The sequence below is a fragment of the Triticum urartu genome, chromosome 5 (genome assembly GCF_003073215.2).
Source record: "Triticum urartu cultivar G1812 chromosome 5, Tu2.1, whole genome shotgun sequence".
Taxonomy (NCBI): domain Eukaryota; kingdom Viridiplantae; phylum Streptophyta; class Magnoliopsida; order Poales; family Poaceae; genus Triticum; species Triticum urartu.
In genome coordinates, this window is record NC_053026.1 from 65,818,358 (window position 1) to 65,843,451 (window position 25,094).

Here is a 25,094-nt window from a genome sequence, read left to right on the forward strand (position 1 = left end):
CGCGGTTATGGGCAGATGGGAATTTGTTAATATCCGGTTGTAGAGAACTTGACACTTAACTTAATTAAAATGAATCAACCGCGTGTGTAGCCGTGATGGTCTCTTCTCGGCGGGGTCCGGGAAGTGAACACGGTTCTTGTGTTATGCTTGAAACATAAGTAGTTTTAGGATCACTTCTAGTTCACGACCGTGCGTTGCTTGTCTTCTCGCTCTCTTTTGCGTAAGTTAGCCACCATATATGCTAGTGCTTGCTGCAGCTCCACCTCACTACCTTTTTCCTACCCATAAGCTTAGATAGTCTTGATCTCGCGGGTGTGAGATTGCTGAGCCCTCGTGGCTCACAGATACTTCCAAACAGTTGCAGGTGCTGATGATACCGGTGCAGGTGACGCAACCCAAGCTCGAGTGGGAGCTCGATGAAGATCTTGATCATTGTTTTGTTTCGTTTCCTGTTGATCAGTAGTGGAGCCCAGTTGGGACGATCGGGGATCTAGCATTTGGGGTTGCCTTCTTTTATTTTGGTTCCATAGTCGGACCTTGATTGTATTCTGGATGATGTATGTTTAACTTGTATTGTGTGAAGTGGCGATTATAGGCCAACTCTTTATCCCATTCTTATTCAGTACAGGGGATTGTGTGAAGATTACTCCTCTTGCGACAAACCTACCATGCGGCTATGCCTCTAAGTTGTGCCCCGGCATGTGGGAGATATAGCCGCATTGTGGGTGTTACATACGAACACTATTTGCTCTTGTTGTTGTAAATATGTAAAGCCAGCATTCAAGTTTTCAGCAAAGATTATGAACTAACCATATTCACAATAACATTTAGGTCTCATGTTTACTCATATCAATGACATAATCAACTAGCGAGCAATAATAATAAATCTCGGATGACAACACTTTCTCAAAACAATCATGATATGATATAACAAGATGGTATCTTGCTAGCCCTTTCTGAGACCGCAAAACATAAATGCAGAGCACCTTTAAAGATCAAGGACTGACTAGACATTGTAATTCATGGTAAAAGATTTGTAAATAGACAGGCCCTTCGCAGAGGGAAGCAGGGATTTGTAGAGGTGCTAGAGCTCAGTTTTGAAATAGATATGAATAATATTTTGAGCGGTATACTTTCATTGTCAACATAACAACCAAGAGATGGCGATATCTTCCATGCTACACACATTATAGGCGGTTCCCAAACAGAATGGTAAAGTTTATACTCCCCCTCCACCAACAAGCATCAATCCATGGCTTGCTCGAAACAACAAGTGCCTCCAATTAACAACAGTTCAGGGGGAGTTTTTCTTGCAATTATTTTGATTTGATTTGCATAAAGCATGGGACTGGGAATCCCGGTGACCAGCCATTTTCTCGTGAGTGAGGAGCGGAGTCCACTCGTCTTGAGAATAACCTGCCTAAGATGGAAGATACGGACAACCCTAGTTGATACATGAGCTATTCAGGCATACAAAACAGAATGTTTATTTGAAGGTTTAGAGTTTGGCACATACAAATTGTCGGATGTGGGGTTCCGGCAAACCCTTACAAGGTTCAAACACTGGGGTGCGCGCGAAGTCTTTCCTTCCTACCGATCTACGCCCTAGCTCGCTAAGATGTCGCGGACGAACTTGACGTACTCGATGAACTCGCAACACAGAAAGACACGAGGTTTATACTGGTTCGGGCCACCATTGTGGTGTAATACCCTACTCTAGTGTGGTGGTGGTGGATTGCCTCTAGGGCTGATGATGAACAATACAAGGGAAGAATAGCCTCCTAAGTTTGAGGTGTTCTTGTGAGTTGGCTCTCGATCGGGTTGGATCAAGCTAAGATCAGATGCCTCTACTATAGTGGCTAGCTCTACTTATATAGGCCCTGGTCCTCTTCCCAAATATCAAGCGGGAAGGGACCCAACAACGGCGGGCCAATATGAAGGGGGCAGGTAGTACAAGCTATCCTGACAAAAGTGGTCTTTGCCTGCGAAAAGCTCTGGTGGTGACGCCGTCTTGGGCTCCACGATGATCTCCATCTTGCCGTCCTCCTGGTCTTGGTCTCGTTGCACCAATATAGCAACCTTTGCCTGATGCCTCGGTACTCTTCGTCTGTGCTGGCCTCCTTAGCACCAAAGAGGAAATAAGGACACTGTGCGCACTAGCACCTGCCGGGTGTCATGCGTCATGGCTCACGTCACGAGGGCCTCGTGAGGTTTGCTCCGCCTTGATATCTCCGCTCCTCGTGAGCCTGCCTGGCTAGGCCACTCCAGAGGAGGCCTTGCATTGTCTGCCTCGCGAGACTTGGACCCTCGTGAGGGTCTTGGATGCTTTGTTGGTAAAGATGGGTTGTATGCCCTACTGGCTCACCCACGCCGCGGGTCGCAAGCAGGCAAGTCTGGGGACCCCCGTTCCCAGAACGCCGACAGTAGCCCCCGGGCCCAAGGTATGCTCGGGCTTGGCTTCGCAGCGAATCCAAGGGTCAAGTTCGGAGCACCACGGGCCCCTAAAGCCTGCGGCCTCGGTTGACGCGTGGCGGTTTATTGGACGTGGGCGTCTCCGCTTCCCCATGCTGCCTCAGCAACTGCATGACTTGACAAGTCCCTGCGACATGCAAGGAAAACCATCATTACCTGCGATCATGGGAGACGCCGATTGGCCTTCTCTTGCTATAAATGGGGATGGGGCGGAGCCCCCGTTACCCATCTCTTCCTAGCTTGCTTGCTCCTTCCTCCTTGCTCCACTACTGACAACAATGGCGCCCATCAGAAATTTTTCTACTGAAGAGAAAGGAAAGGCTCCCGTTGATGATCTGGAGCCTCTTCCGCCGAAGAAAAGGCCGATCCGTCACCGTGATGAAGCGGCGATGCAGGTGGTGTTGAGGCCTTGGTGCGAGCGGCCTCCTCCGGGGTACCTACTGCCCTTGTACGCCCGAGCCGAGGGCTCAGGAGGATGAAGTGACGAGCAGCGCAGCCCACGCTGCATCCTGGGTCGCCGCGCCACGGCAACGCATGCCGTCGCCCCTGGGGTCCACGTCGCGGACTCCTCGCGCGAGTTGGTGCTATGGGCGCCGATGCATCCAAGCTCCTGGATCTTCTTCCCGTGGTTCTACTCCAACATGATGCCACCGAGGGGGCCTCTCGAGCTCTGGGTGCAGCACACCGACTGCAGCGCTCCGGCGACCGGAGCGGAAATCGAGGCGGTCCCCTCCGGCAAGATCTTCATGACTCATGGTTGGGGCGAGATCACGTGGGTCTGTCGTGCGAGGGGCGCCCTCGCTATCCACTTTGAGTACGATGGCGTCTCCACGCTCTTCTTCAAGGTCTTCGATGCTGAGGGCCGCCACCTGGAGTGCTGCTCCGGAGAGGAGCGTGAGGCTGACGCGCGTCCCGCTCGTGGCCACTCCAGCAGCAGCAGCCCTTGGTATTCCAGAAGCTCTCCTGAGATCTATGAGACTCCGGAGACGAGCGATGACAGCTACGTGCCCCCGAGCTCTCGCCGCGCTCGGAGTAGAGCTGCGGCGTCCGGCCATCGCCGCCACTGATCCGGATGGGGTTAGCACCGGCCTCCCGTGGCCCACTGTTGATGATGGTGTCCACCACGGAAGGATGTAGATAGGATTCCCCTTAGTATCAACTTTTGTTTCCTGCGAAGAATCATGAATTACCCCGTGGGGGCATGTAAGGGTCCGTAATGTCTTTTGTGCTTATCTTCCCTGTTATGAGAATTTGGTGAATGCATGTCCCGTTAAGGCTCGGTCCCCCTTTCTTTCCTCGCGATAGCTTGTTGCTCTACGCTGACAGGTCCCGGTCCCCAGGCAGGCTACAGCCGTCGCTGGTATGCCAGGTCACGTGCCGTGGTCAAGGCCAGGAGGTGTGCGGCCCGAGGTCCAGTAAGAGCCCCTGAGGCGCGAAGCTCAGGAAGTCCCCCTTAGTGCTCAAGAAGCCATGGTAAGGCGAGAAAGGGAGTTGACGTGGCCACAATGGGGTTGCGGCAAGGCGTGAGTGACCACTAGGCCCAAACATTTAGCCGATCTGAGTGCGGGACTTATCTCGTTGATCTCATGGCGACTCCTGACGTTGCGCTAGGGCGGCGCGCCTACTCATGCGGCATAGCTAGGCCGGCCCATATGAGTTTCCCTCCCCTCATGCTCTCCTTCGTGCTCTATGTCCTCAGGTCCCGGCCCTCGAGTGAGCTCAGCCGCCGCTGGTATGCCAGGTCGCGATGCCGTGGTCAAGGCCAGGGGGTGAGGGCTAGAGAGCCAGTAAGAGCTCCTGAGTCGCGATGCTCAGGAGCCCCCTTTTAACGCGCAAGCGAATTACACGACAGAAAAGGAGACTCGCGGTGCCGCCTGCTATCCTTCCCACGGGATCCCTATGAATAGGCACAAGAAGAAACACGGTTTGCCATTACAGCTGTCAGCCTGCCGCTGGTTGCTCTGGATGAGGTGAAGGCACTGAGGGCCTGATGAGGTGACATGCACGGGGCGTGCCACGAGCCAGAGCTCAGCAGCTCAGATTTGTCGGCGTGGCAGGGACGGACCCATGCACCTGCGCCATGCATGTGTGGAGGCCCCGAGGGAGGCGATGATCGAGTAGGTGATAATAGTTGGCAGGTTAAGCATGGAGAGCAAATCAACTTGGATAAATGCAAGAAGATGCGTGCCACCGGGTCCGGCCCGAGCGGCTTGGGGATGATGCAGCCCGAGGGGCGCCCCCAACAAGGTAAGCTAAAGATGTAAGCAAAAGGGATACATGCCGCAGGGATGGACCCACGCGGCCTAGGAATAATGCAGCCCGAGGGGCGCTCCTAGCTAAACGAGCTTGGAAGATGTCACCTGGTTCTGTAGACGAAGTAGAGTTGGTGCAGCTCAAGGCGTGCGTTGAAGAAATGACTCCTCACGAGCCGCCAGAACCCTGAGCCTCGGGAGGCTCTGGGGGCTCGGGAGGTTCCCTGAAGACTGTCTCCATCTCCTCCAGAACGGCGTGGTACCTGGCTTCTTGAGCCGCCAGGACACGTTGCATGTTGCGCTAATAGGCCGATGCCACGCTCGGCAAGACAAAGGGCATATGAACGTAGCTGTGCAGCGGGCCCTCGCAGCGGCCCACACGCGAAGGCCAGAAACGCTCCTGAGATGCGGCCCTATTGATCCCTGGGACGTCGATGCAGACATGCAGCCCAGCATCCTCGCCAGGATGCGGAGCTGCACCTCGTGGGCGGTTATCGCCGCGATGGCTCTTGCTTCTTGCAGTTCCTGGGTGGTCTTGGTGATGAACTCCTGAGTGGTGGGCACTCCTTGCCCTGTGCTCTCCCGAGGGTCACGCGCCTGGAAGCACGCCTCCAGGTGGTGCCCAAGCGCCTTCCTCGTGAGGTTGGCAAGGTCTGAGGCCCTCCAGAAGAGAGTCCCCGAGCCCTGCCTAAGGAGGGCGTCGAGCGTGCCTTCCTATGCGATGGAGGGAGGCGCCCCTGGAGCGGGCGCTGGTCCTAACGAGGCTCCTGCCGCGACGCCATCCTCCTGAGGTCCTGCACGGCGCGGCTGCTTCTTCTTGGGGATGGCCTCTAGAGGGCCTTCATTTCTGCTGTCGGGGTCATCGATTGCTGGGGCTTGAAAGGCACGCTCGAGGGAGCACACCGCATCCCTCTCTTCACATGGGACCGTGATGATTCCTCCGCTTCCTGGCATCTTGAGAATGTTGTAGCTGTGATGAGTGACTGCCATGAATTTGGCCAGGGCCGGATACCCGAGGATGGCATTGTACGGTAGGTAGATGTGCGTGACATCGAAGTCGATGAGCTCGGTGTGGTAGTTCTTCCGCTCCCCAAAGGTGACGGGCAGGCGGACCTGCCCTATCGGTGTGGTGGAGCCATCGGTCACTCCTGAGAAAGGCTTGGTGGGCTGGAGCTGTTCATATGGCACTTGGAGGTTGTCGAATGTGTCGACGGACATGACGTTGAGCCCTGAGCCGCCGTCGATGAGGGTCTTGGTGACCTGCACATTGCTGATGACTGGGGAACATAGCATAGGGAGGGCGCCAGCGACGCCATCCTCCCGAGGTCCTGCACGGCGCGGCTGCTTCTTCTTGGGGATGGCCTCTGGAGGGCCTTCATTTCTGCTGTCGGGGTCGTCGATTGCTACGGCTTGAAAGGCGCGCTCGAGGGAGCACACCGCATCCCTCTCTTCACATGGGACCGTGATGATTCCTCCGCTTCCTGGCATCTTGAGAATGTTGTAGCCATGATGAGTGACTGCCATGAACTTGGCCAGGGCCGGATACCCGAGTATGGCATTGTACGGTAGGCAGATGTGCGCAACATCGAAGTCGATGAGCTCGGTGTGGTAGTTCTTGCGCTCCCCGAAGGTGACGGGCAGGCGGACCTGCCCTATCGGTGTGGTGGAGCCATCGGTCACTCCTGAGAAAGGCTTGGTGGGCTAGAGCTGTTCATATGGCACTTGGAGGTTGTCGAATGTGTCGACGGACATGACGTTGAGCCCTGCGCCGCCGTCGATGAGGGTCTTGGTGACCTGCACATTGCTGATGACTGGGGAACACAGCATAGGGAGGGCGCCAGCAGTGGCTGCGCACTTGAGCTGATCTGCCGAGTTGAAAGTGATGGCGCATTGGGACCACCTGAGCGGGCACGTGGCCTCGAGCTTGGGGAGCGCTGCGCTCACCTCGCGAGCGAACTATTTGAAGATGCGCTGAGAGGCTGGGGCCTGGGCGCCGCCCAGGATGCAGGCGATCGCTCGCGGCTCCAGGAAGCCCCCAGCCCCCTCGTCCTGGTGGTGGTCGTCGTTCCTTCTTGGTGGCGGCAGCGGGGGAAGACCAGCGTTGCCCTGGGGGCGATCTTGACGTGGCGGGTCCCTCCAGGTGCCCTCGCGGGGTTGGTCCTGCCAGCGGTCCTCACGAGGCTGGTCGCACCACTCCTGGCGCGGGCCACGGTCGTCCCAGCGTCTGCCTCCACGTCCTCCTCCACGGCCGTAGCCCCGGTCGTTGCGCTCGGGGCGTCGACCGTAGCGTCCTTCTCGTATGGCTCTGAGCTCTTTACAGTCACTGGTGTTGTGGGTGTTCAGGTTGTGGAAGGCGCAGAACAGTCGGCCGTTCTTGGATGACTCGGACTGATCTCTGCCCCGCTTCATGTCGGGCTCCGCTGCGAGCAGAGCTACCTCCTTGCACTTCACGTCCTTGGCCTTGGCCTTCTTCTCCTCCGTGCCCACGGCTGGCAGTTGAAGGAGAGAGAGGCGCCCCTCCTCAGCTCTTGCGCACTTGGTCGCCAGGTTGAACAGCTCCTGAGATGTGCAGAGCTCCTCATGGATGGCGAGCTCTTCCTTCATCTTGATGTCACGAACGCCGTCGGAAAATGCGGAGATGATGGCCTCGTCCGTGACCTTGGGGATCTTGAGTCGGGTGTTGTTGAAGCGTTGGATGTACTTCTGGAGGGTGTCTCCTAGTTGCTGCCTGATGCGACATAGATCACCTGCGGCCGGTGGGTGGTCGCGAGTGTCCTGGAAGTTGGCGACAAAGCGGTCGCGCATCTCATCCCAGGGGGAGATCGAGTCGTGCTGCAGGTTCAGGAGCCAGTAGCGAGCTCCATCCTTGAGAGCCATGGGAAACCAGTTTGCCATGACCTTTTCGTCGCCATTGGCCGCTTCGATGTTCAGCTCATAGAGCTGCAGGAACTCCGCGGGGTCAGCGGTACCGTCGTAGCGAGGAGGAAGATCCGGCTTGAACTTGCCCGGCCAGGCGACGCTACGCAGCTCAAGGGTGAAGGCGCGGTAGCCGGCCATGGTTGCTGGGGCCCGCTTCGGAGGTGGAGCTTGGTCTTGACGAGGTCCGCGCTGCACCGCTGCGGGCGGTGTGCGGTCTTGACGAGGTGGCGCGGGGAGCGCATGTGCAGCTTCTCGCAGCCGCGGAATTTCTTGGCAGCTTCTCTCTTCGCGCGCGGGTGCCGGGCGTGGTGGATCATGTCACGGAGCCATGCGCCTTGGTGCCAAGGCGCCATCTTGGTGCTAAGGTGGTGGAGGCACGCCATGAGCCCCGTCGCCCGTGGCTGGTTGTGGGGGAGGCAGAGAGTGGGACGGCGCCGGAGAGCCCCCCGCGGCGTGGACGAGCTCGGCGACGCGGTCGAGCCACTCCTTGTAGAGGTCGTCGACGGGGTGGTAGCGCAGGAGCTCGTTCGCCGCGAGGAGCGCGGCCCGTGCCTCCATGGGAGCACGGTGCGCGTGAGACGAAGAACCGGCAGGGGTCAGCGATGGAGTGGCGGTGCGGCCGTCCTGCCGCACCAAAGGATGCAGCAAGGACGCCTACTGCTCGTTCCCTACCGGGCCGGTGGCAGCGTTGGCAGCGGGAGATGGAGAACGGCGATGCGGCCCGCCGACAGGAGCCGTCTGAGCGACGCGAGCGGTGAGGGCAGCCTGACGCTCAGCTCGAGCACGGCGAGCGTCCGCCATGGAGACGACGGAGCGACAAACTGGTGGAAAGAAGCTACGGCGCACCCCTACCTGGCACGCCAAATGTCAGATGTGGGGTTCCGGCAAACCCTTAAGGTTTGAACACTGGGGTGCGTGCGAAGTGTTTCCTTCCTACCGATCTACGCCCTAACTCGCTAACATCTCGCGGACGAACTCGACGTACTCGACGAACTCGCAACACAAAAAGACACGAGGTTTATACTGGTTCGGGCCACCGTTGTGGTGTAATACCCTACTCCGGTGTGGTGGTGGTGGATTGCCTCTAGAGTTGATGATGAATAGTACAAGGGAAGAACAGCCTCCTGAGGTTGAGGTGTTCTTGTGAGTTGGCTCTCGATTGGGTTAGATCAAGCTAAGATCAGATGCCTCTACTATGGTGGCTAGCTCTACTTATATAGGCCCTGTTCCTTTTCCCAAATATCGAGCAGGAAGGGAGCCAACAACGGCGGGCCAATTTGAAGGGGGACAGCTAGTACAAGTTATACTGACAAAAGTGGTCTTCTCCTGCGAAAAGCACTGGTAGTGATGACGTCTTGGGCTCCACGATGACCTCAGTCTTGCCGTCCTCCTGGTCTTGGTCTCGTTGCACCAATATAGCAACCTTTGCCTGATGCCTCGGTACTCTTCATCTGTGCTGGCCTCCTTAGCACCAAAGAGGAAATAAGGACGTTGTGCACGCTGGCGCCCGCCTAGCGCCCGCCTGGAGTCGTGCATCATGGCTCACGTCACGAGGGCCTCGTGAGGTTTGCCCCGCCTTGATATCTCCGCTCCTCGTGAGCCTGCCTGGCTAGGCCGCTCCAGAGGAGGCCTTGCGTCATCCGCCTCGCGAGGGTCTTGGATGCTTTGTTGGTGAAGATGGGCCGTACGGCCTGCTGGCTCAGCCACGCCACGGGCCGCAGGCTGGCAAGTCTGGGGACCCCCGTTCCCAGAACTCCGACACAAATTTACATGGAACGACAGGTAGATACCGTATATAGGTACGTATGGTGGACTCATATGGAATAACTTTGGGGTTTATGGAATTGGATGCACAAGCAGTATTCCCGCTTAGTACAGGTGAAGGCTAGCAAACGACTGGGAAGCGACTAGCTAGAGAGCGACAACAGTCATGAACAGGCATTAAAATTAATCAACACTGAATGCAAGCATGAGTAGGATATAATGCACCATGAACATAAATATCGTAGAGGCTATGTTGATTTTGTTTGAACTATATGCGTGAACATGTGCCAAGTCAAGCCACTTGAATCATTAAAAAGAGGATATCACCCTATCATACCACATCACAACCATTTTAATAGCATGTTGGCACGCAAGGTAAACCATTACAAGCTCCTAGCTAATTAAGCATGGCATAAGTGACTATAATCTCTAATTGTCACTGAAAACATGTTTATTCATAATAGGCTGAATCAAGAACGATGAACTAATCATATTTACAAAAACAAGAGAGGTCGAGTTCATACTAGATTTTCTCATCTCAATAAGTTCATCATATAATCATCATTATTGCCTTTCACTTGCACGACCGAATAGTGTGGATAATAATAATAGTGCACGTGCATTGGACTAAGCTGGAATCTGCAAGCATTCAATTCAAGAGAGAAGACAAGGTAATATGGGCTCTTTGTTAGATCAACAATAATGCATATAAGAGCCACTTTAACATTTTAATTATGGTCTTCTCCTCTCGACCCCCAAAGAAAAGAAATAAAACTATTTACACAGGAAAGCTCTCAACAAGCAAAATAAGAACGAGAAATCTTTTTGGGTTTTCTTTTTAATTACTACTACAAGCATGGAAAGTAAACTAATTAAAGGCTACAACCATTTTTTTATTAAGGTTTATTAAACACACAAGAAGAAAGCATAAAAAGGAAAATAAACTAGCATGGATGATACAATGAAAAAGTATGAACACCAACAACTAGCATGAGTGTGTGAACATGCATGTAATGTCGGTGAGAAATACGTACTCCCCCAAGCTTAGCTTTTGGCCTAAGTTGGTCTATGGCCATGGCTGGCCTGGTGGATATCCAAAGTAATAGTTGGGGTCGTACTGTGAAGAAGCCTCGGATTGCCACTGGTTGGCAATCACCTCCGGATCCCACTGGTAATCAGACTGTCGTGGAGGATCAAATTGTGGTTCCAGCTCTGGCTCTGTAGCTGATGTAGGGTTCCGGTAGGCATGAATGGCCTCCAACGGAACAAGGTACTTGCCTGCAGATAAATCAAACAAGGAAGGAGCAGGCAAGGTAATAGTCTCAGGATGATTTTTACCAAATATTAATTTGTACTTAAGCGCCTTTTCCCTATTCTTAACAATAAAATCATGTGCTACCATACTCTTATAATCTAGATAAACATGAGGCAGCAATTTTTCTTCTTTCTCATAATGCCTAATAGGTATGTTAAAATGTGCAGCGAGGCGCGAGGCGAAGATGCCTCCAAGGACAGGGCCCTTAGTACGGTTAAGATTTAACCGTTTTGCAACAATAGTGCCCATACTAAATGTGTCATCACGAAATAAGGCATGACACAAAATAACAATATCAGGGGCACTCAGGTTTCCACAGTTTCCGCGCCCAATTAAGCATCTACTAGCAAATATAGCAAAGTAACATAGAACAGGAAAGTGTATGCTAGTAATTCGTGCATCGGAAACCTTCCTCGTTTCCCCTACAGCAATGTTATCAATAAACCCATCCACATCGTCACGATGTGGTTACTCTACACTGCCCTCAAAAGGGATCAAACAAACCCGACAAAAATCATGAAGTGACATCTCCTTATGCTCATCATATAAATAAAATTCCACCGTAGGTGGTGAGCTCCTAGCATGGAAATGAAAGTTTTGCACAAAGATATTGGTGAGTTAGATATACTATTCGTGTTGGTCGTGGAGGAAGGCGGTGAGGCCTGCATTCTCAGCCAATTCATAGAAATCATCATAAATTTCGGCTGCTCTCAAGAAATTATCACAAGGCCATTCACATGGCCGAACTTCCGCAGTGCGAGGGAGATTATATTTGGGCATCTTATCCTCCTCACTTTGCTTATCCTTCGAGTTTCGGCTCGATGAGCCCCTCAAAAATCTCTTCATCTTTTTCTGAAAATTTTAGTAACTTCAAAATAAAAGTGAACCAAACTCAATAAAATTGATAGCAACTACTCCTACAAGTGCCTAGAGGCAATATCATGCATCAAAACTACTTTTGACCATATAAATTTGGTATGCAAGCTCAAGAACAGGGTCACCTAAGCAGCAAAAATATGCAATGAATAAAGCACTAGAACAAAAACTAATTGGACCATTGGAGGAGTCACATACCAAGGAACAATTCCCCAAAGCAGTTTTGTGAGAGGTGCTTTGAGCAAGGAGATCGAAAATGGCAGCAAAATGAGCTTAGGCTCGGGTTTGAGCTGGTTAGTGATGTTTGTGGGAGAAGAAGGAGTGTGTGGTAGCTGGAATAAGTGGAGGGGAGCCACCATGGGCCCACGAGGCAGGGGGCGCGCCCTCCACCCTCGTGGCCAGGTGCTTGCTCCCCCTGCTGTGTTTTCAGTGCGAGATATTCTCAAATATTCTAGAAAAAATCATATTTAATTTTCAGGGCATTTGGAGAACTTTTATTTTCGGGGTATTTTTTATTGCATTGATAATTCAGAAAACAGACAGAATATACTATTTTTGCTTTATTTAATATAAATAACAGAAAGTAAAAAGAGGGTACAGAGAGTTGTGTTTTCTAAATTCATCCAATTCATGCTCATCAAAAGGAATCCACTAACAAGGTTGATCAGTTCTTGTTAACAAACTCATTCGAATAACATGGAACCGGAGAATTTTCGAATAACACTAGGTTACCTCAATGGGGATATGCACATCCCCAACAATAAGAATATCATATTTCTTCTTGACAGTAGGAAGGGGAAATTCAAAACCTCCAAAAATAATCGATGGAATTTTTCCAATAGAATTGATACTGTGGACTTGAGGTTGTTTCCTCGAGAAGTGTATCGTTTGTTCATTACCATTAACATGAAAAGTGACATTGCCTTTGGTGCAATCAATAACAGCCCCTGCAGTATTCAAAAAGGGTCTTCCAAGAATAATAGACATATTATCGTCCTTGGGAATATCAAGAATAACAAAGTCCGTTAAAATAGTAATGTTTGCAACCACAACAGGCACATCCTCACAAATACCGACAGGTATAGCAGTTGATTTATCAGCCATTTGCAAAGATATTTCAGTAGGTGTCAACTTATTCAAATCAAGTTTACGATATAAAGAGAGAGGCATAACACTAACACCGGCTCCAAGATCACATAAAGCAGTTTTAACATAGTTTCTTTTAATGGAGCATGGTATAGTTGGTACTCCTGGATCTCCAAGTTTCTTTGGTATTCCACCCTTAAAAGTATAATTAGCAAGCATGGGGGAAATTTCAGCTTCCGGTATCTTTCTTTTATTTCTAACAATTTCTTTCATATACTTAGCATAAGGATTCATTTTGAGCATATTAGTCAAACGCATACGCAAGAAGATAGGTCTAATCATTTCAGCAAAGCGCTCAAAATCCTCATCATCCTTTTCCTTGGATGGTTTAGGAGGAAAAGGCATGGGTTTCTGAACCCATGGTTCTCTTTCTTTACCGTGCTTCCTAGCAACAAAGTCTCTCTTATCATAACGTTGATTCTTTGATTGTGGGTTATCAAGATCAACAGCAGGTTCAATCTCTACAATCATTGTCATTACTAGGTTGAGCATCAACATGAGCATCATTATTGACATTTTCACTAGGTTCATGCTCATTACCAGATTGTGTTTTGGCATCAGAAATAGAAATATCATTGGGATTCTCAGGTGTGTCAATAACAGATTCACTAGAAGCATGCAAAGTCCTATCATTTTTCTTTTTCTTCCTCTTAGAAGGACTAGGTGCATCAATATTATTTCTCTGAGAATCTTGCTCAATTCTCTTAGGATGGCCCTCAGGATACAAAGGTTCCTGAGTCATTTTCCACTTCTACTCATAACTCTAACAACATTATCATTCTTAGTATGTAATTTATTGAGAAAATCATTCTGAGCTTTAAGTACTTGTTCTACTTGAGTGGTAACCATAGAAGCATGTTTACTAATAAGTTTTAGTTCACCTTTAACATTAGCCATATAATCACCCAAGTGTTCAAGCATATAAGCATTGTGTTTTAATTCTCTACCAAAATAAGCATTGAAGTTTTCTTGTTTAACCATAAAGTCATCAAACTCATCCAAGCATGGGCTAGCAAACTTAGTAAATGGGATTTCAGCTTTATCATATCGATAGAGAGAATTTACCTTTACTACCCGTGTCGGGTTATCAAGACCATATGTTTCTTCAATAGTTGATGGATTAAGACCATGTATTTCTTCAACAGGCGGTAAATTAAGACCATGTATTTCTTCAATAGGAGGTAAATTCTTAACATCTTCAGCTTTAATACCTTTTCCTTCATAGATTTCTTTGCCTCTTGCATATCTTCAGACTAAGAAATAGAATAGCCCTTTTCTTCGGAGTTGTCTTAGGAGTTGGATCGGGAATAGGATCAGGAAGTGTCCAATTATTTTCATTAGTCAACATATTATTCAATAGAATATCAGCTTCATCTGGTGTTCTTTCCCTGAAAACACAACCAGCACAACTATCCAGGTGGTCTCTGGAAGCATCAGTTAGTCCATTATAAAATATATCAAGTATTTCATTTTTCTTAAGAGGATGATCAGGCAAAGCATTAAGTAATTGGAGAAGCCTCCCCCAAGCTTGTGGGAGACTCTCTTCTTTAATTTGCACAAAATTATATATTTCCCTTCAAGCGGCTTGTTTCTTATGAGCAGGGAAATATTTAGCAGAGAAGTAATAAATCATATCCTGGGGACTACGCACACAACCAGGATCAAGAGAATTAAACCTATCTTAGCATCACCCTTTAATGAGAACGGAAATATCTTAAGGATATAATAGTAGCAAGTTTTTTCATCATTACTGAACAGGGTGGCTATATCATTTAATTTAGTAAGATGTGCCACAACAGTTTCAGATTCATAGCCATAGAAAGGATCAGATTCAACTAAAGTAATTATCTCAGGGTCGACGGAGAATTCATTATCCTTATCAGTAACAAAGATAGGTGAAGTAGCATAAGCAGGATCATATTTCATTCTAGCATTCAAAGTCTTTTGTTTTAGCTTAGCTAAAAGTTTCTTAAGGTCACTCCTATCATTGCAGGCAAGAAAATCTCTAGCAGTTTCTTCATCCATAACATAGCCCTCAGGCACAACAAGTAATTCATATCTAGGGGGAGAGTCTTCATTATCACTTTCATCAATATTATCAGTTTCAATAATTTCATTCTCTCTAACCCTAGCTAGTTGTTCATCAAGAAATTCACCAAGTAGCACAGTAGTATCAAGCATAGAAGTAGTTTCATCATAAGTATCATGCATAGCAGAAGTGGCATCATTCGTAACACACGACATATCAGAATGAATAGCAGGTGTAGGTGTCGCAAGTTTACTCAAAACAGAAGGTGAATCAAGTGCAGAGCTAGATGGCAGTTCCTTACCTCCCCTCGTAGTTGAGGGATAAATCTTGGTTCTTGGATCTTTCAATTTCTTCAGAATAGAGCTATGCTCCCCAGTAACGGCGCCAGAAAATAGTCTTGATAACCCACAAGTATAGGGGATCACAAAAGTTTTCGAGGGTAGAGTATTCAACCCAAATTTATTGATTCGACACAAGGGGAGCCAAAGAATATTCTCAAGTATTAGCAGCTAAGTTGTCAATTCAACCACACCTGGATAACTTAATATCTGCAGCAAAGTATTTAGTATCAAAGTAATATGATAGTAGTGGTAAGGATAGCAAAAGTAACGGTAGCAAAAGTAATATTTTTGGTGTTTTGTAGTGATTGTAACAATAGCAACGGAAAAGTAAATAAGCGAAGAACAATATAAGGAAAGCTCATAGGCAATGGATCAGTGATAGAGAATTATGTCGGATGGGGTTCATCATGTAACAGTGCTAACATAGGGTGACACAGAACTAGCTCCAGTTCATCAATGTAATGTAGGCATGTATTCCGAATATAGTCATACGTGCTTATGGAAAAGAACTTGCATGGCATCTTTTGTCCTACCCTCCCATGGCAGTGGGGTCCTATTGGAAACTAAGGGATATTAAGGCCTCCTTTTAATAGAGTACCGGACCAAAACATTAATAGATAGTGAATACATGAACTCCTCAAACTACGGTCAACACCGGGAGTGGTCCCGATTATTGTCACTTCGGGGTTGCCGGATCCTAACACATAGTAGGTGACTATAGACTTGCAAGATAGGATCAAGAACTCTCATATATTGATGAAAACATAATAGGTTCAGATCTGAAATCATGGCACTCGGGCCCTAATGACAAGCATTAAGCATAGCAAAGTCATAGCAACATCAATCTCAGAACATAGTGGATACTAGGGATCAAACCCTAACAAAACTAACTTGATTACAGGATAAATCTCATCCAACCCATCATCGTCCAGCAAGCCTACGATGGACTTACTCACGCACGGCGGTGAGCATCATGAAATTGGTGATGTAGGATGGTTGATGATGACGATGGCGATGGATTCCCCTCTTCGAAGCCTCGAACGGACTCCATATCAGCCCTCTCGTGAGAGTTTAGGGCTTGGCGGCGGCTCCGTATCGTAAAATGCAATGAATCCTTCTCCTTGGTTTTTTTCTCCCTGAAAGTGAATATATGGAGTCAAGGTTGAGGTCGGTGGAGCGTCAGGGGGCCCACGAGGCAGGGGGCGCGCCTAGGGGGTAGGGCGCGCCCCCCACCCTCGTGGACAGGTGGAGGCCCCCCTGACATGGATCTTCCTTCCAGAATTTTTTATATATTCCAAAATAATTATTCGTTGATTTTCAGGTCATTCCGAGAACTTTTATTCTGCACAAAAATAACACCATGGCAATTCTGCTGAAAACATCGTCAGTCCGGGTTAGTTCCATTCAAATCATGCAAGTTAGAGTCCAAAACAAGGGCAAAAGTGTTTGGAAAAGTAGATACGACGGAGACGTATCATCGGCCCCCCTTCCCGAAGGTTTAGCGGATCCTTTATTAACAAGGATGCTGGCCCCGGCACCATACCAGATGCCTGTGAAGGAGGGCAAGGCAGAGGGGACCAAAGATGGCCTCCATCCCGAAGGTGTATCAGACATTGTGTCCAGAGGAATCAAGATTCCCACGTCTGAAGATAAAAATGAAAGGGAAGTCAACGTCTCTTCCCCCCATGGAAAGAAAAGGGTCGCCTCCGAAGATTGGGAGGAAAGGCTCCTAAGCGAGGCAAGATGCCTCTGATGGGTGGCCCGGATTTGGAGGACGACGTTGTTGCGCAGTCCCGTGACAAGGATAAGCTTCCGGTCAAACCGTAAGTGAACAAGAGTGTTTTAAACACGTCTCATTCCTTTCTTGTAACGTCTAGAATATATGTTTTTTGCAGTTCGGCATGCAGTCAACAATCCTCTTCCTCGGGGGATCTTCTCCCGGAGATGATGGAAATTGAAACGCCTCCACCGGTCTCCTCGCCCAACAGGGCGGACGACTTCGAGGTGTCATCACGGTGGGTCTCCCCCGATCAACAGGTGGTGAGAGGGATGACGAAGATACTACCCGAAGGCGATACATCGGTGGCCCAGGGTCCGGGGACCAATAATGAAGGCCCCGAAGGTCTACAGCCGGATATGAATAAACGAATCCCTTCAAAGGGAGGCCGTACTCCCACACCAGTCTCCGGAGACCCAGAGGCGCCGGATATATTGACGAACATGCCGCGGCACCTGACTGTCTCAGAGGAACGTCGTACCTTGATGGGCACGGTGGTCAAAAAGGTCCTGTCCGTGAAAAGCAGATTGAATGAGGCCTTTGTGGGCCTGCTAAGAGGCTTCGAGGTTTGTGATGTAATGTTTTCAACTATATTTTATTTGCAAAGATGCGCCTGTGTATAGGTAGTAGCCCCTGGCACTCGGGTTGGCTTCCCATGGGAGGCGAACAGAGGATCAAGAAGAATCATTCAAGGACTAATATGATTAGCTTGAACACAGGATGCTTCCCCCTGGCTACTTCCCAGACTACGGATATTGCCGAGCTGCAGCGGAAGCTTGATGTGGCCGGGGATGACATTGCATTAATCAATATGTGTCTTGACGAGTCGCAAGGTATGTATTCAGGGCAGTCCCTTCACATACATTTTTGTGATATAAGCATGACGCTGAAAGTTATATAGTGGAATATGCATGGCTACAGATGGTGTTGCCATCGTTGAAATTCTTCTGGCGGGGCTGGCCCAGGCCAAGGAGCAGGCCTGGTTTAGTAATGCGGCTGCTGAAAAGGCATCGGTTGAGTTAAAAGCCGAACAGGATGCTCGGCGCCAAGACGAGGAGAAGATATCCACGATGGCGCTCGAACTAAAAAATGCTACTAGCCGCTGTGAACTTCTTGGGAAGGAGAATGAAGCCAAAACGGCTGAACTTGACAAGGCCTTATGAGAGGCGAGAGAAGAGCAGTCTGAATCCAGAGCAGGCCATGAGGAGATCTGGCAAGCTGGGGAGATTGCGGCTGGTAAGCCGTTTTTGTTATGGACTAAGTTCGGCGATCTGAACTATGCTCAGCTTAACCAAGTGTGGAGTACTCCGGACGAATTTTTAGACTTGTCGAAGAGTTCTTTCGATGCGGCGCAGTTTTACCAGGCGCGAGAGAGGTATGTAATGGAGAAGCTTTACTGGTCACAATTTCGTGCGTCGAAGCGCCCTCTGTTGCTGAATGAACAGATGTCCCAATGGGCCGAGCTCCATAGGATATTTGGCGCTGCCATGAAGAATGTCATAATCCGGCTGTGGCCAACTGAGCCTATTTCGAATAGCTACTTCAGCTTGGTGCAGCGGCTTGTTGATGCGGTGCCACGTATCGACGCTGTGAAGCGGTCGGTGTGCATTAAGGGTGCACGGATGGCCTTTGCCCAAGTCAAGACATTCTGGGGGAAGATGAGGGCCATCGATGTTTTGCGGCGAAGAGTCCACCCAAGGGCAAGGACCATTATGAACTGGAGCATTATTTTGAAGATGTCCTAGAGGCCGCCCGCTTGATAGAGGGTCAATGCTCGAAAGACATAATGTTCGAGTGGGGTGTATGAGAATTGTAAAAGACAATTTTATAGTTAATCTATTTTTATATTTTGCTCGAAAGCTTGTGTTCCTCCTGTGCGGCCGTTTTAATATAATCTGAAAGTTTTCCAGTCGTCGGCTTCAGCCCCCTTGTAGGAAGTACGGGGATGTTCGGAAAAGCATTTGATCACTCTTGGCCCAACGTCTTGGTCCGTGAAGGAGGTGTCAATGCGGCGAACCAGGCAACCAGACTATAGGGCGTTAACACTTTCACTTAGCCATAGGAGTTTTATGGCAGGTCTACAACATAGCCCCTGGTATGTATGCGGCTTATTCATATGATGTGTTTACATATTTGATCGAAAAGAGGTCCTTCATGTGACACGGAGGAATCTCTAAAGATTCCAATAAGTCATCGAATGGTTGACCAGCTCTCGCCACATCATGACAGTCAGTTTTCGGCTTTCTCTACTGAGGTGCTTAACCAGGTGAACCGGAAGCACAATCGCAGTAGTTCTCCCTTACTACCCTAGCTGATAGAGCAGAACATAGGATAGCAAGCACAGGAGCCGGGCAACCCAACTATTGACCCAAGACATGATTTGGAGCTGATGCATATAAGGCCAAACTCGTGACGCCGAGGTATGCTTATAGGGCTGTTCGGACTTGTCGGCAACTCGTTTGTTCCCATACCGAGCCCCTGGCAAGTTATGCCGAGGTGTATGTTTGAAACAACCGTAGGGGCAAAACTCGGTCCTTTAGAAAAAGAATGGATTTATTTTTACTGGGATCTGAGCGATGTGCCACTCGTGTATATAGATAAAAAAGCCGCAAACCCGGCTATTTGATATGCCAGAGGTCGAAGGCGGAGGAAAAAGGCACTTTGCAGGCTCGAAATAGAGAGTGCGGTTGCAAAAAGTTATTTTGGACCTCCTGTCGCACGTCTGTGCCACCTGTCCTCGGTGAAGGGACTCCTTGACGGAAATAGCTCTTGGGTGAGTGTACAAACCCGAACTCTGATAGAGTCTGAGGCCAGCCATTGAGCCACCTATGGAGGGGAACAAGAAAAAAGGAAGAAGAAAAAATAGTTAGAAAAAGAGATGGTTATCAGAGTACTTGCAGGCTTGTCTGTATTATGCTTCCGCCAATGCCCATGGTATCTTGAGTGCGTAGTTATGTATGCATGGTACAGATTTAACGGGTATATGAGGTGGGCAGCGGAAGCCGAACTGCTATTTCTGCTCCGAATTTGATCGATCCTCGGGGGGAAATTGCTTCTGACCCCCGGCATTTGGCTGGTGAACTACTCTGTCATCCCTGTTGCCTGGCGGCCCCCTTCCCTTGTGTTCGGCATTGAGCTTGCCGGCCTGCTTGAAGACCCAACAGCTTATGTTGGTATGGTTAGCTGGTTTATCGGGGTGGCCGTGAATCTAGCAGGGTCGGTCCAGTATCCTGTCTAGGTTGGATGGTCCGTCTCTGTTCGCCTTGACCGGCTTTTTCCGTTGATCGGGCTTGGGATTGCTGAATCCAGCGTTGACCGCTCTGTCGCGTGATCTTTCAATATCATTGCGACTGTTGTGTTTGCTTCGTCGTAGCTTGCCATTGTCGTCTCAGATTTCAGAAGTGCCCGAATCGTTGGCGTTGTTGCTTCTACGAGCGAGCTAGCTGTCTTCTCCCACGCAAAAGCGGGTCATTAGAGTGGTAAGGGCTGTCATGGATCTAGGTCCTTCTTGACCGAGGTGGTGTGCAAGCCATTCATCCCAGACGCTGTCTTTGAAGACCGCAAGGGATTACGCGTTCGGCAGTCGATGATTTGGTTCTTTTTAACTAAGAACCTAGGCCAGAGCTTCATGGATGACTCTCCGGGCTGCTGGACAATGTGAGTTAAGTCATCGGCGTCCGGTGGCCGGACATATGTTCTTTGGAAGTTGTCGCGAAAGGCGTCTTCCAAATCTTCCCATCTACCAATAGAGTTTTCTGGAAGACTGTTTAACCAGTACCAAGCTGGTCCTTTGAGTTTTAGTGGTAGGTATTTGATGGCATGAAGGTCATCTCCACGGGCCATGTGGATATGGAGGAGGAAGTCCTCGATCCATATCGCGGGATCCGTTGTTCCGTTGTATGATTCGATATTCATGGGTTTGAGCCCGTCTAGGAATTCATGCTCCATTACTTCGTCGGTGAAGCAAAGAGGGTGTGCGGCGCCTCTATGTTGGTCCACACTACGACGTACCTCCGATGGAGTCTATTTGCGGTTTTCGGCCCGAGTGTGGCTAGGTTTGTCACGTCCGAATAGGTAGCCGTCGTCGCGTGTTGAGGCATGTCCTCGCGATCCGTAGATCGATCTTGTGTGTCCTGCTCTACTATCCAAGTCCTGTTGAAGGTCGTATGTACAACCCCAAGCTGTTTTATTCTTGTCTTTACGGTGAGGTGGGGCGGTCTGGTGTTTGGCTTGAGTTGCCACTTTATCCGGACCAAGTTGTGGTCGACCTGCCGCATTGTGCGATGATGCTATGGGCTCCAGCGCCTTGTCGTCGCACTGAGGTAGCAATCTACGCTTTGGGTAGCTTTTGGCTGGGCCACTAAGGCCATATTCTTCGGCGGCCAGGACTTTAGTCCATCTATCATTGAGCAGATCTTGGTCCGCTTGAAGTTGCTGATGTTTCTTTTTCAGGCTCCTTGCCGTGGCTAATAGCCGGCGTTTAAAGCGCTCCTGCTCAAGAGGTTCCTCAGGCACGGTGAAATCCTCGTTGCCGAGGCTCTCCTCATCCTCGGAGAGCAGAAGATAATTACTGTCCTCCGAGTCTTCGTGTGTGGCCTGTTCATACGGGCTGTCATGCCTGTCTTCCAGTTCATCCTGTTCAGATGTCGCCCCAACAGGGGCTTCATTGTCTTCGGTATCGTCTGGGGTGTTGTTTTCTTCGGTGCTAGTATTGTTGTCTTTTGCGTGACGTGACTTAGAGCGGCACCGCTGACGCCGGCGTCTGGGCTGTGTCTCAGGAGGTTTATCCTCAACTAGATCTTCTTTGTCATCGTAGTTAGTTTCTTTAAGTGTATCCACCATGTATACGTAGTATGAAGAAGTGACCATCACGCGTCCGGTGAGTGGCGGGTTTCGGCCCTACTCCTCTTCAGCATCGTCGTCTATACCGTCGAAGTCTTCGGAGCCGTAATCGAGCATGTCGATTAAGTCCTCGATAGTGGCTATGGAGTGGGTGGCGGGTGGGAAACAAGATTCTCCATCATCAGCCCCTAGTTCGAACCGAACATAGTTCGGCTGTGAGTACCCTATGAAGGACAAGTTCTTTAATGAATTTAGCACATCGCCCAAAGGAGAGTGCTAGAAGATATCTGCAGCATTGAATTTGAAGATTGATAAACGATCAAGTTCGGCGTCTGCGAGCTGACATGGTTCGAAACTAATGACCGGAGACAAGTCCGGAGTTCCGATGGCACAGGTATCGTGTGAGATTAAGTCTATGTGCGGCTCCAACACCGGGGAATCTGTGGCCTCCGTGGAGGGGTTGAGCTTCCCGTCCTTGGATGGCGCAGTCTGCTCCGGATCTAAGGCCGGAGCGGTAACAGGAGCTGTCTCCAAGATGCGGTCCGATGACAGATTTAGGTCATGTCCATCGGGGTGACCAGGAGTGGTAGCCACGGTCTCAAATCTGGCGAAGATCAAATCTCCACGGATGTGTGCCATGTAATTCAAGCTCCCAAATCTGACCTGACGGCTAGGGGCGTAGCTTTCGATCTGCTCCAGATGGCCGAACGAATCAGCCCGCAGTGCGAAGCTACCAAACACAAAGATTTGTCTGGGTAGGAAAGTTTCTCCTTGGACAGCGTCATTATTGATGATTGAATGGGCCATCAAACCTTTTGGCGATAGCACAGTGGAACTCTTAATGAAAGCACCAATGTCGGTGTCAAAACCGGCGGATCTTGGGTAGGGGGTCCCGAACTATGCGTCTAAGGTCGATGGTAACATGAGACAGGGTACACGATGTTTACCCAGGTTCGGGCCCTCTCTATGGAGGTAATACCATACTTCTTGCATGATTGATCTTGATGAATATGAGTATTACAAGAGTTGATCTACCACAAGATCGTAATGGCTAAACCCTAGAGGTCTAGCTTGTATGGTTATGATAATGAGTATCTCTCCCCTCCGGACTAAATCCTCCGGTTTATATAGACACCGGGAGGATCTAGGGTTACACAAGGTTGGTTACAAAGAAAGGAATCTACATGTTCGGTCGCCAAGATTGCCTTCCACGCCAAGGAGAGTCCTATCAGGACATGGGTGCAGTCTTCGATCTTCGTATCTTCACAGCCCATCAGTCCGGCCCATAGCTAACAGGCCGGACGCCCGAGGACCCCTTAGTCCAGGACTCCCTCAGCCCCCTCCCACCAACTCAAAGTGTGTGTGGGGGGGGCACAGTACTACTTCGTACTATATGAACCTCCGTGGGGTTGGGGATGCCCGGTTAATTTTCGATGCAAATGTGCCACATCAAATTTGTGATTTGGTTATTTAAATGTCATAGCACATCGTTTTCACACACACACACACACATGTGCACACGCGCGCGCACAAGCACACACACACACATTGGGCTGCCTGCAGGTGTGGTTGGTAAGTGGTGTCACCCATCTAACGCAGAAGAACACATCTGTGGGCCCGCACATGGTCCACATTTGATCGGAAGCAAAGGGGGAAGGGGGCCGGGGTTGATGTACTTCTTTTGGTTTTATGTTACGGTACGGTGAGATGTCAGACCTAGCTATTTGGGGGCATGCGTTCATAGCTAGGATTCCCCTCCCGGCACATGAAGTGTGTGTGTTTGGGGGGGGCTATCAATAATAACATGCGCTTTGTGCGACAGGTGCCACATCAAAGTTGTGCATTGGGTATTTGAACATCAAACCACCCTTTTCATACATATATTTGGTCCACATGCAAGTGTGTTCGTGTTCTGACCCTTTCCTGCATTTTTTGGCCAAATTTATAAACAACAGATGAGTCAGACATAGCAACCGTCTGCGATTGGGTACGAAACAAACACGGTTAACTAGGACTACCCATATGTCGTGCCCCTGCCCCTGTCACCCACATGATCACAGTAGATTGGGATCCACGAGGCTTCCCTCCCCCTCTTGAAAATATCTACTCCCTCGCAATCTCAAAAATATCTACCCGCATCCGCGTAGATGGTTTTTCTGTTTAATAGGACACGATTAGTCTGTCTGGACCGTGTGTGATGTCTGTTACTCACGCTCTGCTTCAATCGGTAGATCCAAATTTTCAGTAGCCCCGGCATTTTACTCCCGCCCTGCTCTGCTTCAATCCCTTGATCCAAATTTTTGGTAGCCCCGCCATTTTACTCCCGCCTAGTAAAATTTTCAGTACCCGCGACATTTCCTCAAACACCACCTTGGACCCCCTCCACACACACACACACCCCAAATCCTTCGCTCACACACATACACACCACCCCTCCCTCGCTACAAACCTAGCTAGGTCTTCCCGTGCAGTTTACCCACCGATATACATACCCTCGTCGCCCTGAGTTTCTTAGATGACGCCTGCGAAACCCCCCTTTCCCAGAGATCCCCATCCCCACTCCCTCCCCCACTCTAGAGCGTCGCAGCCTAAGCCTGGCTATGCTTCCCGGGGAGCTCGAGGAGCGAATGACCTAAAAGAGCTTTACTACGGCCTCTTCGCCCGACATCGGCGAGGTGGCCGCTGAGGAAGCTGACGACGATGACTGGACCAGGATTAAGCCTTTCAATTAGCGGGCTAGAGTATTCTGCCATGTCGCGGACGCCGGCTATGACATCAAGGTCGTCAGCACCGATGGCTTGACGCGGGTTATGTCACAGGTTAAGTTGCCCACCCCCAACTCTTCGGGTTCTATAGCCGTCGATCTCATCGATGGCCCTGCCGCTGATCTCCCGCAGCTCATTATGAGCAATTTGCCATCCTTCATCACCATGGAGCCCCTTTTGTCATTTTTGAAGGACACATTCTGCGATGCTGGCCTGGGATCCTCAACTGGCAAGTCAAGCCTCATCGACGGCGACCATGAGGAGGGAGCCAACCTGTGACAAGTGTGGAAACCCATGATTACTTTTCTTGAACCCCTTTTGTAGTGAAAACTTGTCCGGTATTTATTACTATATTAGGTCGTTTGCATTATGCCTTGTTTATTTTTACGGTTTATGGTTATTCAGTTGTTTGTAGTTAGCATATGTCCAGTTTCAATTGCCATCTTTGGTTGTTCGTAGTATGCCTTGTTTATTTCAGCTATTAACAGTGTGATGTTCTATATGTGCTAGTATGAACTGTGCAGTTCAATTTCATCAATACCAAAATTAACAATAGCTCTATGAATGACTATATTTGGTTGTTGTTAAGCATGTTG